At 38.9% G+C, this 16,402-nt stretch overlaps 1 pseudogene; it reads right to left on the reverse strand.

Moving 5' to 3' along the window:
• Window positions 1-10,267: 10,267 nt before the first annotated feature.
• On the reverse strand, window positions 10,268-11,003 carry LOC101534463 (small ribosomal subunit protein eS6-like; annotated as a pseudogene).
• Between the last annotated feature and the right edge of the window lie 5,399 nt (window positions 11,004-16,402).

The raw sequence follows: 16,402 nt of genomic DNA on the forward strand, positions 1-16,402 counted from the left end.
GTTGAGGCTGGCCCGAAGCCTTGGGACCCTGCACCCATGTGGGAGACCTGGAAGAAGCTCCTGGCTCCTGGCTTCAGATAGGCACAGCTCTAGCCACTGCAGCCACTTGGGGAGTGAACCAGCAGACAGAAGATCTTTCTTTCCTTCTCTCTGTTTACCTGCCTTTCCAATAAAAATAAATAAATCTTTTAAAAAAGAAAAGGTAGAAGAACAGGTAAAATCACTGTCAGACACTGAGAGTACTGATAAAGACCCTGGATAGGAGTGTGAGGGGAGACAGTGGATGGTGCTTGTTCATGGTCTAATGCTTGTAGTGAGTGCTGGTTAGACATGTGTATTCAGTTCAGGAAAATTCATTGCCCTGACGTTTGTGGTGCTGATGGCTCACTTCGGCCACAGTGTTCTGATCACTGGCCAAACATTATTCTGAGGATTTCTGTGAGGCTGTTTTTACGTGAGATTATCATTTGAAACAGCAGACTGAGTCAAGCAGATTGCCCTCCAACACGTGAGTGAGCTGCACCCAGCCAGCTGAAGGCCTGACTTCCACCAAGCAAGAGGAGACCATCCTTGTACTTGAACTAAAGCAATGGCTCATGCCTGGATCTGCTGCTCTGCAAATTATAGTTTTGCCAATCTCCATAATCCTGAGAGCCAATTTCTTAAAATAGCACACCCACCCTGCTGGAACACACACACACACACACACACACACACTGTTGATTCTGTTTCTCTGGACACTACCTACTGATTCAATGACACATGAACTTCTCTTTATTTACATTTTACTTCCACAAAAAAAATTTTTTTTACGAAAGTACATCTGTAATGACTTTTAATGGAAGATAATATCTTTGCAGCCCAGTCCCTGAAATAAGGCATAACTTGGCATCCAATTGTGAGAATTAACAATGACTATAATTGGCTAAATCTCTGCCATAAAAAAAAGAAGCTACATTTTTCATTAGAATAATTTAGCAGTCACAGGGTTTTTTTATTACATTAAATTCAGTATATTATTCCCTGAATATCACTGTGTGTTATGAATTGTCTCCACAAAATAGCAGATGAGATCTTTTGCTTATTTCATTCTAATATTTTGTGACTAACCATTTAGCAGTAATTGCATTTTTCTATAGAATTTTAAAGTGCTTAAAAATCGCTCTCACTGTGTATCCCCTTAGCAAAATGTCTGGCATTAGACATACATTTGTTCTACATTTAGTGGATTTAATGATTACAGCATTCCCTTGACCTGCTTACAGATGTTGGAAATACACTTTTAACACAGGGGTTTGAATATGGGGTCTGCAGACCTCCAATGGTTCCAAACTTGGATGGGAAAAATTATGTCTCGGGCTGGCGCCGTGGCCTAGCAGCTAAAGTCATCTCCTTGAACATGCTGGGATCCCATATGGGCACCAGTTCTAATCCCAGCAGCCTCACTTCCCATTCAGCTCCCTGCTTGTGGCCTGGGAAAGCAGTCGAGGACGGCCCAAATCCTTGAGACCTTGCACCCGCGTGGGAGACCTGGAAGAAGCTCCAGGCTCCTGGCTTCAGATAGGCGCAGCACCGGCCATGACAGCTGCTTGGGAGGTGAATCATCAGACGGAAAATCTTCCTCTGTGTCTCTCCTCCTCTCTAAATAAATCTTTTAAAAAAAAAATACATCTCAATTTCATCAGTCTCTAAGTGTTCAACATTTCCTTCAATTGTCAGATTAATTAGCAAAGTCACAGGTGTTAACACTTAACATTACAGTTGTTATCTTGACATACTTTCTGTGTTTATTTCTACATCATTACACTGAAATTATGATAGTCAATAAACCCACAACAGTAACATGCACCTTGGGGAATTAAGAAACTCATATTTTATTACATCATAAGTTTTAGGTTTATTGCAACAGCATTTCAACATAATTATCTCCTTTATAATACTGTGTATTATAATTTAGACATCTAAAAGATTATTTTGAGAAGCGATGTGTAGTCTTCCTCAGGTTGCCAAACAGGTTCATACCATGTATCTTTATATAGGCGCCTGTGTGCACCCAGAAAAAAAATACATTCCTATGCAAAGTATTGACCTGAGGACACACTTGCCCCAACCCTGGAAGAGCTGCAGATAGAGGGACAGAGAGCAGGAGCTAGTGCAGTATTTAACAGGAAAAATTGAATTTTATAATTACATGGGCAATCTGGACATTTCAGCATTTGGCCGTGTTCTCAATTAGCTGCTTACGTTCCAAAGCAATGGCTTTGTTATCTGCACTACCGACACCTATCACAAACCTCCTATATAAAAGTAGTTTAATAAGACTAGAGAACCGAGCCCGGCACTGTAGATAAAGTCCTCACCTTGCATTCACCAGGATCCCATATGGGTGCCAGTTTGTATCCTGGCTGCTCCACTTCCCTTCCAGCTCCATGCTTATGGCCTGGGAAAGCAGTCAAGGATGGCCCAAAGCCTTGGGACCCTGCACCCGCGTGGGAGACCCAGAAGAAGCCCCTGGGAGAAGCTCCTGACGTCAGATCAGTTCAGCTCTCGCCATTGCAGCCACTCGGGAGTGAACAAGAGGATGGAAGATCTTTGTCTCTCCTCTTTGTAAATCTGACTTTCTATAAAAATAAATAAAATCGTTTTTAAAAAAGACTAGGAAACTGTATCATGAAAAATAAGAATTTGAAAATAAGAAAGTGGTTTAATAAGAGTTTATTGAATTCCCAAAAGGACAAACATCATATGTTCTAGTATAGGGCAACATTCATGCAAAATACAAAACAGATATATAGGTAAGCATGAATATATATATATATATGTGTGTATATATATATATATTATATATATACACACACATATTCTCATAGATGAACTGCATAATGGGAACTAGCATATCGGGAAGTGAAGATATGTTGCAATATGCATCTCTATTCTTGAATAAAAGGAGGACTCCCAGTAAAACTGTTAAAATATACCTTCACAATAGGATACTAGATTTTCTGCCATTGCCTATACATACAATGCCGTGATACACTTAAATAAAAGAATGTTGGACTTGTGACTGTTGCTAAAGGGCTATAATATAATAATAAAGGGGAAAACAGTGAGGGAGAAAAGGGTGAGGGTGGAAAGGGAGGCAGAGAGGGAAATCCTTATACCTATAAAACCTTATCTTCAAAAATAATTTTTCTGTTTATCTAATAAATATATAAATGGTAGAAATTATAGGAGTCATTCTTAGCATAAATAAAGGTTTTTATCAGTTACACCAGCCTTTATCATCATCTCATTATTGCTGCCAGTAAATATTAAGGCTTTAAGCCTAATTTAGAAATGAAAAGGCATTTTTCCAATCTTATCATTTCTGAGTAACAATGTATTTTCATAACACATTTTTACAATACAACACATATTACTAGAAAAATATCCAACTGTCTTCTTACATCAAATGGCATTTACTTTTCATCTTTGTAATTTCCTCCACAAGAATTTCTGAGTTCAAGGGCACTGGATAACATAAGGAACTGCCAATTTCATTTTAACTCAAAATTAAATATTTATAACAGATTGCAAAAGCAAATTCCTGTTTATGTTTTCTTACTATTTTCTCTTCAAAATATTTATTGTTGTATTTTAAATGACACATCTTATCCTTTGCAAATGATTATATCAACTTAATTAAATGGTCACCTCAGGGTCCAGTCTTCTATACTTAAGACATTTGGTAAAGAAAGGATTTTGAATACAGAAAGCCAAAGCAACTAGACACCTGAAAGATGCCTGCACACAATATTTATTTTATTTCTTATAATGATTACATGGTTGATCAGGGTGGGAAGAATCAAGGTTTAGGGAGAACTGGGTGAACTCATTGCTTCCAATTTTGCTATTTCTTGTTGTTTCTGGGGGAAGTGGAGAGACAAAGGGGGAAACAACTCGCCACTTTCCACATGTCCTCGTATCCAGGGATGAGGAACCACCACCGCGTGTCAACCCAGAGTCTCAATGTATACATATTTTGAGCGTTCTGCCCAAGTGATTTGAATAGTTCCGAAATGCTGCCGATTTCACCGATCCAAGGGTGATGTCACCCTCCCAATTTTCATTGGCTGACATAGTATGCCTCAAGTCTCTATTCAACCAAGATTTTTTGCTGCCATTGTTTGGGATACTTGTCCAGTTTGTTCTGCTCTTCTTCGAGTGCAGCACCAAATTAGGTGTCATATTGTCTTTACAACGGGGCCTGTGTTCACTGCACCACCTTTTCCACTAAGTAGGACGTGTTCTGGATCCCCCACCCCTGGGGCTCACAAACCCGGCACCCACCTAGTAGGTGGGCCCCAGGAACCTGGGCAGGAGACCGAAGCCCCGCCAGATCCCCTATCCCTGGGGCTCATAGCCCCGACACCCAGCTAGTTGGCAGGCCCCAGGACCCTGGGCTTACACACAATTTAATTTTTTAAAATATTATTTATCCTTTATTTAATCTCAGAATTTTTGCTTAACAAACACATGTGAATGAAATGATTGAAATTTCTCTGTAACTATCTCTAATTTTCCCCCTTTTTACTCTTTCAAGTTTTGCTTTCCCAAACATGTTGCTTTTTAATAGAAACTCAAAATTGTAGGTACTATGTAGTTTATGTGTGCTTTATAATCATGAATTGTATATTACCAGGAGTGTTAGTCTTACTGAAATTTTTTTCTTCACCCACATTGTGCTTTTGAGGTTTATTGAAACAGAGGACTATAGATTAAGTTCTTTCTGTTCAGCTTCTCCAAAGGGGTGGAGGCAGACATTGCCAGTCAGCTACCAGTAACAAGTGCTCATTTCTTTAACTAAAAGAAACAAAGTAGACTGCAAAATCAGAGAATTGTTTTTCAGACCTCTTGTAGGGAGAGTAGCTAGCTATCTATGGCACAGTGTTAGTTAATGAGATAGAAGCAACGTCTTCCAGGCGTCACACTCAGGAAGTTGCTCCTCCTCATTTCTTTCTTCTTTATTTGCTGTTTGTTTTCACTGCCCAGAGTGAGGATGTAGTTCGAGGTGGCAGTGCAGCCATACTGTAATAATTGTAGAGGGGAAAGTTACCTGCCAGATGGAGCAGCGAGGGGTGTGACGGAGTGTGGATTCCTGCAGGCCTTGCAGAGCTACCCTGACAAGCATGCCTGCCTTTGGACTTCCTCTTAAGTGACAAGAGCAGAATTCACCTTTAGACTAAGGTGTAGTAGTTATAACACTCAGTCTTATCAATCCCTCAATGATAGATCCAACCCATGGCTATGCCATAGTTTGCATATCCAGTCGGTTGTCTGCTCCTTTATAGTCACAGCCAGTACAGTGAACATCCTTGCACAGTAAATTACTTTTGCATGTATCTGAGATTCTGTAAGTGGGGTTGCAAGTTCACCAGGTCAGATTACCATTGAACTCTGGAAAACATTTTTAACCACTTTGAACAGAGGAGCTTTTTTCCACTCCTATAAACAGCGCGTGAGTTCTTGCTTGTGTGCGTTGTCATCTTTGATAATGTTAAAACCTACCAGTGAAAGTCCTATAAGTCTGGTGGAGTGAAATCTCATTAATCTTCACTCAAAATGCACTCATTCCTAGTGAAGTGGATTGCTTTTTCTTTGTATTAGAGTTGTTTTTTATTATTGTATTTTTTACTATTTTTAAGTTAATTGATGGATTATAATCATATCAATATATGAGGGAGCTTCAAAAAGCATATGGAAATGTGCATTATGAAAAAATGCATAAAACTCTGGTTTTGCACCAAAGTAAACTTACCTTTTAATTTGCTATTTTCACAGACTTTTTGGAAATACCCTAGTATGAGTAGGTCCAGATATTGAAAAAAAAAATTCAATTCAATAATGGCTGCTTTTTTTTAGTACTATATGCCATAAGTGTTCATCTTCTTGAAAATTCTGAAATATTGTAAGATAAGAATTATCATTACTGGTTTAGCTTTGCTAATTTATCTTTGCTATTAAGCCATAGGTATTATTATGAGATTTGTGTAGACAATGGGAAGTTATGCCTTGTCTGAAGTTCTACAAGTAGAAAGTAGTAAAGTAAAGATTTCACACGTGAGTCCACTGACTCCAAAGCCTATACATTTAATTATAGAATACTCATCAGATAGGATTTTTCTTTTTGGCATTGACTGTGTGCAACAAAGTATTAGTTGCTGTAGAGAAGGAAACAAATAAAAGTGAAACAAACCATTTTTAAATGATGAAGTAATATTAAAAGCCTATATTTAATACTGATTTTCAAATATGGAATTGAAAATTAGGCATTTAAGAAAGAAATCCTTGTCATGGGAAATATGAAATAAGTAGAAATTCATAAAAAGGTTGAATATCACCAGAGAAATGTCCTATAATTGCTACTTGGACACAATTTTAATTTTAGTAGGTTAAGTGAATACAAGTGATCCATCTTAGTTTTACAGAAGCAGGTGCTGCTTTTGCTCATGAAAGTCTCCTTACAGAATTAATTGAAATTGGCTTGGCTCTGAGTACTCTCAGTTGATTTGGGAACTGACTCAAGAGTCACGAAAAAGGAATAATCCTAAACCTCTGAGTATCTAGTTTTCTAAAGGAAGCCATAGGGATTGATGGACTGTTTGATTTAGCATCTTCGTTAATGACCTGAAAGAGGGAGCAAATAGCTTCTTAATGAAATTCACAAATGGTAATATATGAGCATTGCAAACATGATAAAGATTGCTAAATTATCAAAGGAAACCTACACAACCTAAAATACAACATGGAAAATTTATCATTGAAAGCAAAATATATGGTAAGTGGGATTGGGGAAAGGTTGATAAGAAAAAGTAATTTCTGTGATGTCATCTACTAAGAGACTTCCAAAACATTGTTTAGAAAGAAACTAGGAATTCAAGTGAAAATCAACTCAAACTTAGCTTATAATGTGAAATGCCAGCCAAAAAGAACTTTGCCAGCTTGTTGTTCTATTGTAGAGTTGATTTTGGAGTCAGACAGATCTGAAATTCAAACCTAGGCCCTCTACTCAATCCAGTTTTTTTCACCTCCAAAATGAGAATACCCTCCTCACAGTGGTTGCTTTGGGATGAAATGAGACAGTGTATGCTAAAAGCAACAGAAATGAAGTTTGGCATAACCAGAAGTCCAGAAAATCTTGGCTACATCTCCTCTTTAATACAGCCTTACCTTGAAATTGGTTTCTGGATTCAAGATTGAGCAAAAAATGCAACAGTAAAATGAGAAAAGCTCCAAAAAGAGGTACAGAAAGAATTTAATCCAGTTCACTAATTCCAGAAATACAGCTGAAGCATGCAAGCCTAAAAGTAGAGAATGAATATTCAACATGAACAAGATGTAAGTAAGAGTAATGGGGTAAAATTAAGAAAAGAAAAGCCTAAGCTTTAGATCGGGAGAAATTTTTTCCCTGACACTTCAATTAGATACTAGCAGAACATTCGCACAAGGGGAATAGTGAGTGAATCATTTCTTAAAGTATTTCAAATTAACTGGGAAATGGTTCCAAAAGTTTATCATTGGGAAGAAAAAAAGCCTACTTTTGGGCTCTAATGACTTTGTAATAATTCTCTCACCACCGTGTTCAAAATTGTCCAAGAGATTCTAAAGCCGTAATAGAATAATTGACCATTTTCCTCAAAGGCTCACTAAAAATCCATAAGTCATTGAATAAAATTTCACAGATTTAAATCTCCTTTCCCCTCATAAATTATTCCTAAACAGTATACTATAATACATGATGGTATCTGATTTTTCACACAATTACATATGCCATTATCTGACGTGTAATTCATACAGATTTCAAGAAGTTCTGCAGAATGAATCTTTTCAGAAACTGTAGCTCCTAAACAAGTGTAATGTTCTCTTCACTGAAAAAAACTATGCCTGAGTCGAGGGTGAAAGGTTTCTGGTCAAGTACAGCTAGATGATGAGCAGATTACCAGTCAGAGCCACAGGAAACCTCCAAGGGAGAAGCGGACATCTGATTCATTCGCCACCAAAACACACACGCTGGTATTGTCCACAGTGTGTCTCTGAGTGAAACTTTGGCAGTTTAACAACAACCAACAAAAACTATTTGCATTCTGTTAATAAAGACACTCATTAAAGGGATAAATGCATATAAATATACACTGTCCAATGAACTATGAATAAATGTGAAATGGTTAAAAGGATGACTTGAAGATAAGACTAAGGATAGAGCTATTGAGTTAGAATAGTCAAAGAATGTCATTTTAATAGATGATGTTTAGGAAAATCGTATTCCAGGTAGAGGGAAAAAGCAGATCCAAAGGCTTTACTCTATTTCAGGAAGAGCAAGGAAGCCAAGATAGCTAGAATGGAGCAATCAGAAACTTGTAGGTATTTGTTTTTCTTTTAAGATGTATTCACTTCTATTTAAAAGGCAGATTTACAAACAGGAGAGACAGAAAGATCTTTCATCTGTTGGTTCACTCCCCAAATGGCCACAAAGGCCAGAGCTGAGCTCATCTGAAACCAGGAACCTTAAAGCTTCTCCCATATCTCCCATGGGTACAAGTCCCAAGGACTTAGGCCATCCTTTGCTGCATTCCCAGGCTATAAGCAGAGATCTGGATAAGAAGTAAAATAACCAGGACTTGAACCTGTGCCCATAGGGGATGCTGGCACTTACAAGTGGAGGATTAGCTTACTGAGCCACCACACCAGCCTGCTTGTGGGTATTTGTAGGTGGAGATAATGAATGTGGTAAGATTAATAATCAGCAATGAAAAACCAATGACAAATACTATGAGTTCCAGTGTTGTAGAACAACATGATAGGCTGCTGCTTGCCTTGCCAGTAGGCTCAGCCTCCGCCTGAGGCACCAGTTCCAGTACCAGTGGTTCCACTTCTGATCCAGTTCCCTACTGAAGGCCTGGAAAGGCAGTGGAGTATGGGTCAAATCCTTGGAACCCTGCACTCATGTGAAAAATTCAGAAGAAGCTCCTGGCTTCCAGCTTGAGGTTAGCTCAGCTCTAACCATGGCAGCCACTTGGGGAGTGAACCAGCAGATGGAAGATCTCTCTCTATCTCTCCATCTCTCTCTGTAACTCTGCTCTCAAACAGAAAAATCTTTTTTAAAAATTAATCCATTGAGGGCCCGGCGGCATGGCCTAGCAGCTAAAGTCCTCGCCTTGAAAGCCCCGGGATCCCATATGGGCGCCAGTTCTAATCCCGGCAGCTCCACTTCCCAGCCAGCTCCCTGCTTGTGGCCTGGGAAAGCAGTTGAGGATGGCCCAAAGCTTTGGGACACTGCACCCGCGTGGGAGACCCGGAAGAGGTTCCTGGTTCCCGGCATCGGATCGGCGTGCACCGGCCCGTTGCGGCTCACTTGGGGAGTGAATCATCGGACGGAAGATCTTCCTCTGTGTCTCTCCTCCTCTGTATATATCTGGCTGTAATAAAATGAATAAATCTTTTTAAAAAATTAATCCATAGAGTATTGTTGAGAAAAGATAAAAGATACATATGAAAGATAACAAAGATCTATAAACTTTTTGATAGACCTAGAGGACATAAAATGATCTGTAGTGTTGAATGTCTCCTCTAAGCATTAGACACTGAGCACACAGCTGGTAATAATAAGATAAAAAAGATAATCTTAAGAGCTTCCTGTTTACTGGACAAATCATATCTGTGAATCAGTGATCCCAGCACATCATTAGCTACTACATGGATAAGTAAATTTAGTTTAACTAGTTTTGGTGGCTATTTTATTAACAGTAATGATTATTGTTATTATTATTAAGCTTTACTATATAAGCAGTTTGTTAAACTACTCACATCATACTATGTATGATCATGAAAATTAAATTCAGTCATCTACTATCATTCTTACTTTAAAATTAGGCTGACACTTGGGAAACTTAAGTGATTAATCCAAAGTCTTCTAGTTAGTAAGAAGTAGAACTGTGATTGGAACCCAAATATTCTGGTTCTAGATAACAATAATGATGGAAGAAAGGAATATGTATATATATATAAAGACAGAGGAAGAGGTGTTGAAAGAGAAATAACAAAACAAATACCACGGGGGGTTCTTGGAAGTTCATGGACATATACACCCCTAACCAGGCAGCATCACTTGGATTAAGACCATAATGGTTTTCCTTGAAAACTGCATATATTCCCTACCTTGTAAAAACCTAAGGGAGTTTTCTTGATCCATTAATTTTTTTAATCCAATCTTATTTATTATCCTTAAGCCTTATTTTTGATTGGACTCTGATTTAGAAGTTGACACTCTCAGGGAAGACAGCCTATGTCTCTTGGCAATCTGTTCCTGTTGTTTTTCTTTGGCCTCCTTCATTCTCTTGGCCAGAAGTATTGCATATTCTGCAGCCTCTTATACTTAGTATGCTGTTTCTTCAGGGCAATACACAGGCGTTTGTGTTGGAGGACTTGTGGAGTAACCAAGACGCTGAATCTTAAGTGCTTTGATCTTAGGTTTCCTACCTTCTTTGTTTGGGGGCTTTCTTACAACACACTGTACATTATCTTCTTTAGAGAGATTGAAGTTTACAGATTCTGCTGGCTCTGTTAGGACCCACGTGACGAGGGACCATGGTATCAGCCAATCCAGGAATATCCTTCTCTCCTTTTTCTACAATAACCAAGTTGAAAACACTCGGGCTGGCATCAACAATGTAACCCCGAACTAGTTTGTGCTTGCTTTCTCCAGTGCTCCTTTATCTGTAACAAGAATGTCCCTGGTTCAGCAGCAGGTGAACCCAGTCATAGGACAAGATGCCTTGTTTCATGGGAAAGGCTTGTTTGTCATTTCCACCACTGATACAGATCAAAGTCATTCCACTCTTCACCCAGAGCATCAGCAGCAGCTTCTGTGGCCGTATGCTTCTCATAGAAAGCTCATAGTTTATGCTCATCATCACTTCAATGAGTTTTTGGCCGACAATGGCTGGGAAAGAGATATCCAGTTTCATTTTAAAACAGCTCATCCCCCTGCAAGGCACCATGGCATAGAGCTTGATCTATTTAATTTATTGTGTGCCCTGTTATCCCTGTTTCTGTGACTCAATTTATTTTTAAATTGCTTATTTGCAAAACAGAGAGAGGGGGTTCTTTCATCCACTGGTTCACTCCCCAAATGGCCACAACAACCAAGTCTGGGTGAGGCCAAAACCAGGAGCCAGGAGCTCTACCTGAGTCTCCCACGGGGGTGGCAGGGACTCAAGTATTTACGCCAGCCTCCACTGCCTCCCGATACATTAGCAGAATGCTGGATTGCAATCAGTCTTAAATCAGAAATCTGATGTGGAATGCTGGCATTGCAAGTGGCAACTAAACCTGCTGTACCACAATGCAGCCCTGTGACTCAACTTACTAATTGCATCAAATATTACATTAGCTAAGTGATACACTAATTAGCACCATTTTGTTTACCAGATGATGACAGGGTAGAATGAAGTTTTCTTTCCTTGAGGCCCATTATTGAAATGATTATTCCCCAGAAGGTGATGTGGAAAACAGGAATGAGATCCACAGCAGTACCTGTGGCCTTTAGCAAGGAGGATGGCCTACCCCAAATTATTCCATCTGGCAGAACGACACCTGCTGGAGTTCACACATGAACGGCAATGATTTGCATGCAAATAGAGGCCTACATGCTTTCTTGGAGCTAAGAGCTATATTTCAGCATTTCACTTTGGAATTAGCCAGTGGACAGGACAACGCAGCTTTGTGGATATGCCAGCTAAAACCCTTCTAAATACCAAGCTCTGTGTTTCACAGCAAGGCTGCTTATTGAACCAGTTCTTAGAAGCTTCAAAGATACCTCTGCTGAAATACTGCCAGCACCAAGCTCTGATTTTGACATTGATGTTGTCAGTTCATATTAAGCAGTGGTCTTAATGAATGCTGGCAGACTTCGTCTGAAGTATGATCACCCCTATTCTTGTGACTAAGTAGCAAATCTCTGGAAATGAATGAAACTCAGATCTGAGGAAGCACTTGCTGTCATCTTCCTTCATTTCTCTTGCTCACCTTCATCATTCCCTATTTCCTGGAAGATAGAGGGCAAGCTCCTTGGCTAGCCTTTAGGAAGCTCCACAATCTGGCCCAATTTACCTTTCTGCTCTCAGACTGTCTCACTCATTTGTATTCCAGAAAGCCAAAAGTAGAACCGTGTGCCCTTCCATAGGAGATGGGAGGAAGCTTTCCTTTCTACCTCCATGGCCACTGCCTGGGAATGATCATTTTCACAATCTCTGGATGGTAAAACTCCCTGTTTGTTCAAACAAAAATCCTGTCTCCATCTCCAGAACCTCATCTAAATCTTTGCTGTTAGTGCATAATAAAACAGCAAGACATACAAGCACACAGAATTGCCTGCTGAATCTTAACTATCCAGGTCTTAACACAACATTTGTCATGCAGTCTACACTCCACCCTTCTTTTGTTGAATTTAACTAAAGGCTTCTCTGCAAGTCCATGGTGTAGGAAGTATTTAGGAGTTTAAAACAAGCGACAACATCATGTTAGCAATTCGGAGATTAGTACTGAATGTTTTATAATGTTTATTTTTGCTCATGAAAGATGCACTGATCTTAGAAAAACGAAAGAAAAGCTTTATGAAGGATACAAAAAATTCTAACTAGAAAACCTGCTTTCAACATTATGTGCCAATGCACATCTACGTCCATATCTACATCTATATAAATATGTATATACATATTACATATATAGCTTTTATAATTCAAAAGAGGAATTCAAAGGAGCTTTGATAGTTAGGGCTGTTTTTTTTTTCCTAAAGAAATTTATTTTGAATAGTAGGAATGAGTTATCCTTTGTAGACAAAGATGAGACAATGGAGAAATAAGTATTCCCTCCTGATGAAATGAGATAGTAAGGCTTGCTGGAATCCGTTTAGCACAATCAGTTGTTCTATTATCTCCCAATTATGAAGTGGAGAAATGAGATATTTAATCAGAACATATTTTAGAAAGTTGTAACATATTTGCCTATTTCCCTAAGGCCTGTAATGAAGAGCTCTTAATATTTCATTTTCATCATTACCCAAAGAGAAGACTTATGATAAAAACTCTCCTTAGGGCCCTAATCCCAGAACCAAGGAGAATGTGAGCATCTCTAGGTCATTCCAGCCGTGACCCAACAGTCAGAGAAAGCAGAGGAGCGCTCAGGGTCAAAGCCCTGGGTTGGCTTTCTAGCCCATTTCTAGCCTCTGTCTTTGGAAACAGTTTCTGCCCCTAAACCATAGAAAGACATATGGCAATTAGAATCTCTCCTGTGGTTAGAAGGTTATGGAAATTAACCACTCCTATCTGCAGAATAAAATGAACACCAAATCCCTCTACGAGTCAAGACCAAGGACTACAAGCTCTCCAATATGTGTAGCTTTACAACCCTTGAGAGGAAAGTGGCCAGGAGGAAACAGGCATGGGATGCGAAGAGCAAAGATGAGTTTTAGTAGAATGTCTTTAAGATTTTTGTAAGCTAAAATATTATCTGATTCATACTGCTGAACAATAATATTCACTGGAGCAGAGATATAATTACTGAGCCAGAGAACATCAAATACCAAAATTCTCTTTATGATTTGATTACTACTTTTGGCTGACAAAAATCTCATATTTTTTAATTAGAAAGATTTTTTTGGTTTTTTGTTTTGGTTTTTTGCTTTGTTTTGTTTTGTTTTCGTTTGAGTGGGACTGAGAAATCTCCCATCTATCCAGTTTACTTCTCAAATGCTTGCAACAGCTGGAACTGGACCAAGCCAAAATCAGAAGCACATGACACAATCTGGGTCTCCCATATGGATGTTAGGGTCCCATTAATTTGAGCCATCACCGACTACCCCGCAGAGTATATGCAGGAACCTGGAATTATGTATAGGGCTATGATTCAAATCTAGTAAGTCAAATATGAAATGTAGGCATTCTGAGCAGTTCATCTCAACTTGTATGCCAAATAGCCACTCCTAAATCCTTGTATTTTGTGAGAAGTTAGACTTATACTTAAAGGTTATAATGAAGTGTGCTCTGTTCCTATTTGAAATGAAAACCACAAAGCTGAGAATTGTGAATAATTACCGATTACACCAATATATGATTTCTCTCTGAACAAAGTCATAGATTTGGCTCTTTTCTTATGCATCCCACAAAACAGGTTCAGGTTAAGAACTAATAATGCACAAAATAGTAAATAAACCTTTATATATTTGATAAGGGACGAGTGGGTGCAACCCCCAGGGATGCCTGAGCCAAACCAGGCAGTGCTGGCTGCCTCTCATGTCCAGTGTGGTCTGTTTTGGCGTGTCTGATAAGAACAAGTGACAAAAAGCAGATGGCATGATCACTGTGATGGAAAATGAGAAATGAAAAACAACCAGGTCCCAGCAGCCCCTGACACGATGGCCCTGGCTAGCCAAATTTCAGCCATTCCTGAGCATCAATGGGAAGACAGCTTCAATTCATGGGGTGCTTTCAACCTGCTCTTTCTTTTTATGCATGTGTCATATGAAAAGAGTGCTTGTATACAGAATGACTGATATATTTATCCACATTTAACTGTCATCTGTAGGGAAGAATTAGTAAAATGGAAATATGGAAAGGAGAATTATTTGGAAAGGCAAGCTGTATGGCAGAAGAAAGCAAAGCCTGTTCAGTTTGTTAAAAGTCAGTGTGTGTGTGTGTGTGTGTGTGTGTGTGTGTGTGTGTGTACGTTCATACTCTAAATCATAATGGCTACAAAGACACATTGAATCTATTACTGAAAAGAGTCTAATGTAACAGATGATGCATCTTTCTCAGAGCCCATGGATAGACTAAGGACTTTGGAAGCTGAGCAGAGGAAAATGAAAATGAGTGCTCATTCTCACATGGGCCTCAGAAGTCTCTTTTTCCAGCTCTCTTGCTCTCGCTGTCTCTCTCTCCCACCTTCCCTGCTTCCTTCTCTGCCTTATTCAATGTGCTTTCAGAAAGGAGTTCTGATTCCATCCATCCTGCCACTGCCCCGTGCGCCCTAACGGGAAAATCTCTAAATCTCCCTCTTTGCCCCTTAATTCCATACTGGCAAGATCCTGATTCAGACAACCCCAACTGGATAAATATGAGGAAACAGAACAAATTAAATCATTTTTAAAACATTTATTCATTTGCAAGACATTATAAGAGAGATTCAAATGCCAGACTCTTTTCTTTCCAAATGCCCACAGCAGCCAGGGCCAGGCCAAACTAAAACTTTTCCTTCCAGGTCTTCCATGTATGTAGTAAAAACCAAAGCACTTGAACCATCACTGCTGCCTCCCTGTGTTGTTTACAGTACGCTAGCTGGGAAACATGGGGCATGGAGACTAGAACCATTCACTGCACTATGGCACACATTTGTCCCAAGCAGCACCACAATTCTCATTCCCCAATGCTTTTTTAAATACTGAATGCCTCTTATAAAGTAATGGTCATTTGAAAAATGTCTAGAGATCAGATAATTCTATCATACCAATATTAATTCCCTGATTTTAAGCATTGCATTATATTTACATTAAAGGAAGTCTTGATTTTTCAAAACCAGACACTGAAGTATTTAGGGTTAAAGAGATACCATACCTATAATTATTTTCAGTGCTCCCAAAGAAAAAACACATGAGGATACTTCATAAAGGTTATGGAAAGATGGAATAAAGAAAAAAATCATAATTTGAGATCTAGGCATACTTTTTCCATGATATCTATTTCCCATGAACTTTGTGATGTATTGCTATATAGATAGAATAATAATTTAACATTTGGAATATCTAAATGCATATCTGGAATTCTTTGTGCTTTTCTTCTAACTTTCCTATCATTTTTTTTAGTTAGAAGGGGGCTATTTTTCTTACAAAGGAACAACTTTTGAAAGTATTTTATTAGAAAAGCAAAGTGAGAGAACTGGATCAGAAGCACAGCAGCCAGGGCATGAGCTAACACCCCTATATAGGATGTCAGTGTTGCAAGCAGCAGCTTAACACACGGTGCCACAATACCAACCCTGAAACTTAGAATTCTTAATTTTTATCACAGTGGAGATTCCACTGGGAAGAATAACTGAGATGTAAAAAATTATTCCCTGACACAACTAAAACCAAACATACCATTAAGTAAACCATACAACCAATGCTACATTCTAGAAATTTAGTCCAATTTTTTCAATACCATTTTGATGTAAAATTCTTCTCTTCTAGTCACCCCATCAGATTCCCTGGTGCTCACAAGGAGATTCAGAGGCAAATAGTAAGACAGGAACTTAGAGGAGAGGCACCCTTCACCCAATATCATCTTATATAAAGAAGAGAATTGGCCAAAGGAGATGCGGAAGAGCTTGGAAA

The sequence above is a fragment of the Ochotona princeps genome, chromosome 16 (assembly GCF_030435755.1).
Source record: "Ochotona princeps isolate mOchPri1 chromosome 16, mOchPri1.hap1, whole genome shotgun sequence".
In the NCBI taxonomy this organism is placed as follows: Eukaryota; Metazoa; Chordata; class Mammalia; order Lagomorpha; family Ochotonidae; genus Ochotona; species Ochotona princeps.